Source organism: Papaver somniferum, chromosome 8, assembly GCF_003573695.1.
Source record: "Papaver somniferum cultivar HN1 chromosome 8, ASM357369v1, whole genome shotgun sequence".
Classification (NCBI taxonomy): Eukaryota; Viridiplantae; Streptophyta; class Magnoliopsida; order Ranunculales; family Papaveraceae; genus Papaver; species Papaver somniferum.
Window position 1 is genome coordinate 165,331,951 of NC_039365.1, and position 4,094 is coordinate 165,336,044.

Here is a 4,094-nt window from a genome sequence, read left to right on the forward strand (position 1 = left end):
TTTCTTTTCTTCTCTTCTAAACTTTTTTTTTAAACTCTAAAAATCTGATTTTTATTTGGTTTAGAGTTAATATAAGTGAAATTTGATTATCAAAACTAAACTATATAAGGGTTAACTAGTCCTTTCCAAAAAAAATTTATAAGGGGCATTTCGAATTACCATGTAATGACCCTTTTTGTCCTATTCACTGCCGCCCCTCCAATGGAATCCGCCGCCCCTTTAATATGATTGTTTTCTTTTTTTAATACCAAATAGGCACATTATTGGTCAAGCTAAAGAGAAGTTCAAAACACAAACCTTGTATCCCGAGCATCTCCCTAAAGTTTTTTTTTTTTGCTTGAAGGCCTCCTGAAACCTAATAATGCAGATAATATGTATATATATATATATCTGTCAGACTAGGAAAAATCTCAAAATTGATTACGTTGTTGAAATCAAGAGCATGTCTCTGCGGTAAACAACTGTAAATATCGTCGAAAATCTACAGAACGGTATCCGTTAAGATTTCCGGGTTATCTAAAATGGCAATACTCGAGAAATGATTATTAAAAGAAGTCCCCAAGCCAAAAGAAGCATTAGTCCAAAATTCAGTGAATATAGTCGGGATAGGAAGGTACGAGACACCTGCAATGGTATTAGTTCTCTATTCGGATAGTTTTGAACAGAATTCATTCGTGCAATGACATTAGTTTTCTATGGATAATATTATTTGCTACCAAAGATATACTCCTATAGAGGTAAATACTCAATTTTTTCAAGAAACGTCAAGAGCTTCTTACATTTGTCATCTCATTTTAGTGATCAAAAGAAATAGATAGATCATGTCACATGCAGAAGTAAATGTACGATTGTAGCCAGAAAATCTATTATACTACAGTTTTGAAAAAGAATAAATCTCAGTTTCATTACTTGTCCTCTATACTATATTTACGTCATACTAAACCCTACTTTTACAGAAATTAACTTTTAGTAAGACAAGATCAAGTACCTTTGTCTTCATCACCACCCTCTCTGCACAAACTTGTACAGCACCACCATAAGCAACAGGTCAACTGGATCCGGACACTTTGTTTGGCTCCTTACCGTCAAAGATATCTTCAAGGAGTTGTTGAACAATGGAAATCCTATCACTTCCACCTACAAGGACAATCCATCCATCTTCAATCCAGCATCAGTCATAGCCTTCTTCACCGATCGAGCTTGTTCTGAGAAATTCCAACTGTTGTACAGAGACTCGATCTCAGAACAAAGTAGATGCTGGTTTCACAAAGATATATAGTCTGAGAAACAATATAAAGAGAAGAAGTCCTAATCCAAGATCCGGTATACAGATTAATAAGGAAACGATAACCTTGGAAGACTATACGGAGGATCTTCATTTACCTAAAGAGAATACTCTTTGTATATTTGTAGTTAGCAAATGATATATTTTGCTTTCTAAAATAGATTAGATTTGATTGTTGTTTGCCAACTCATTTGGCCGAATATCTCTGTAATATCTTCTTGTTGTAATTCAAGCCTATAAATTAGGCTCTCGTTCCACAGGTCACCCAACACCAACAGATATTTCTTCCCATGTTTTAGCGAATGAGTATTTCTTAAAATCTGAAGATATCAGAAATACCCACTATTGACACGACTTGACCATTGTTTTGGGCTGTAACAGATACCTATTTTTTAAGAATGATTTTTTTAGGACCATCGTTTTTTTTTAGGAGACCATGGTTTTATTAGGCCAATCTCCTTATACTTATAAGGGATGTCCTAAAGCGTTGAAATGACTAACCTACCCTTAACCTAATTTAATTTAAAACCAACTTAATAACTACATATATATATATATAATCACCACCTCCTCCCACCACCACCGCCCACCACCGCTGATTACCACCACCACTACCTCCGATTATCACCACCAACAACCACCAATTACCTCCACCAACTCCTCCCACCACCACCGCCCACCACCGCCGGTTACCACCACCACCACCTCCGATTATCACCACCACCAACCACCGATTACCACCACCACCTCCGATTACCACCACCACCACCTCTATATATATAGCTTAATTTAAAACATTAACAAAGATATTCTCACAAACCCATTACTTATCATTCGTTTTTGGTTGAATAAATGAGAAGTAATCATCAAAATGAGTTGAAAATGGAAGTTGCAGAGAGGTTTAATGGAGTTTTTTTTTTCAGAGAAAAGTTCGGTTACGTTGCAGAACGTTCGGTTTCGTCGCAAAAAGTTCGGTTATCACGAATTATTTTTTTCTTAACCGAACTCAGAGTTCGGTTGATTCGCAAAAAATACTTTTAACCGAACTCCTTGTATTAGAACAACACAAGTCCATAAGTTCGGTTCCTTCGCAAAAATGTTAAGTTTCCTTTGTAACCGAACTCTACATTTGAAACTTCATAACCGAACTCTACCTAATTCGTCAAGAAATAAATTTTGTAATAACTGAACGTTTGCCTAATTGGATACATGCATATATATGCCCGGTTCGGTTGATTCGCAAAATATGTTGAAGTTTGCGAACCAACTGAACTTCTAATACTAGGTTACTTTTAACCTCCAGTTCGATTGGGAACTTGGTTGCGTTGAAGTTTACGAACTAACCGAACATACCTCTGTAAATCTTATTACTAAAGTTCGGCTACCTGCGTGTTTGAAGAAAGAAACCGAACTCTGTGTTCGGTTATATGTTCTTGACATTTATTAACCGAACTCCGTGTTCGGTTACCTGTTCTTCACACTTGGTAACCGAACTACCTGAACCTAGCAGGAATTTTTTATAAAAATTTACAGTTTTATGAAAATTTGGACCAATTCAACCACCATTATCTAAGTTTGAAGCATACTTGGGTACCCAAATACTCTTCCTCCGGTTGTGGTTGGTAAAATCCATCATTTTCATCTTGAGATTGAGTTTGTGGAAGAATACATTCACCATCTAAGAAATAACTCATATCTAGATCATTGTGAAGATTAACAAATACTCTAGGAGAGGATGGAGATGAAGAATCAGATGAGCTATCATCACTTGAATACTCAAGCTTAGTGAATTGGAAAAAAAAAATATTTTCCATGTTTTTCTTCTTCATCTTCTCTAATTTTACTCTCTCAATAATTTTACTTCTTTAGCTTAATCATTTCACTAATGATTTCACTAATCATTACCCAAAATTAATCAAGAGGGTAGTTTATGTATTAATATAAATATCTAGATAATGGGTGACCTAGATTTACTTCTAAATGTCTTACTAAAAATAGAGCCATGGTCCCCAAAAAAAACCATGGTCCCCAAAAGAACCCTGATTTTGGGCATACCAAAATCTTCTTACGCATGCAAAGTATTAGTCCTAACTTGGGTGACCTTATAAGGGGTACCCTATGGGGTGGTTAAATTACCTATATGCCCTTAAATCCTTTAAATTACTACTAATTTATCCCTAACCCTAATACAAAACCTATAATCAACTACACCTAAAATCAGTTTCATTCACCTTCTTCTTCTTCCTCTCCACAGCCGAACTCATTCACCCTTCCCTTTCTTTTTTTCTCATCGTGGAAATTTAATCGTCGATTCGTGAAAATTTAGTCGACGATTAAACTCATCTATATAATGGGTCGTCGTAAGACAGTATCTCGTTCAAATCGATCGACTCAACAACCCATTGAAGAAGAAGAAGATTTAGAGAGTGAAGAACAAACTCAAAATCAACCACAAAATCAACCGGAAGAAGAGATTGAAGAAGAACCAACTCCGGAAATGAGAATAAGAAGGTTAGTTCTACAAACCCATCTCGTATTTGATGTTTTAGATTGGTTTGGTCGATTAATTCGTCAAAATCATGTTTCTGCGGCGGTTACAGGGTATGGTTCGGCGCAAAAAAAATCTTAGATGTGCGCCGAGCTGTTCTTGAAACTGAACCCTGAAAGTGCATATGAACGGCTCGGCGTATATCTGAAATCCGTTTTAAGCCGAACTTAGTGACACAGAGACTTATATTTAGGATCGGCTTATTCGATGGTGTTAGTTTTGTGCCGAATACGTTTTGTGAATTTCATAAATTTTGCATGT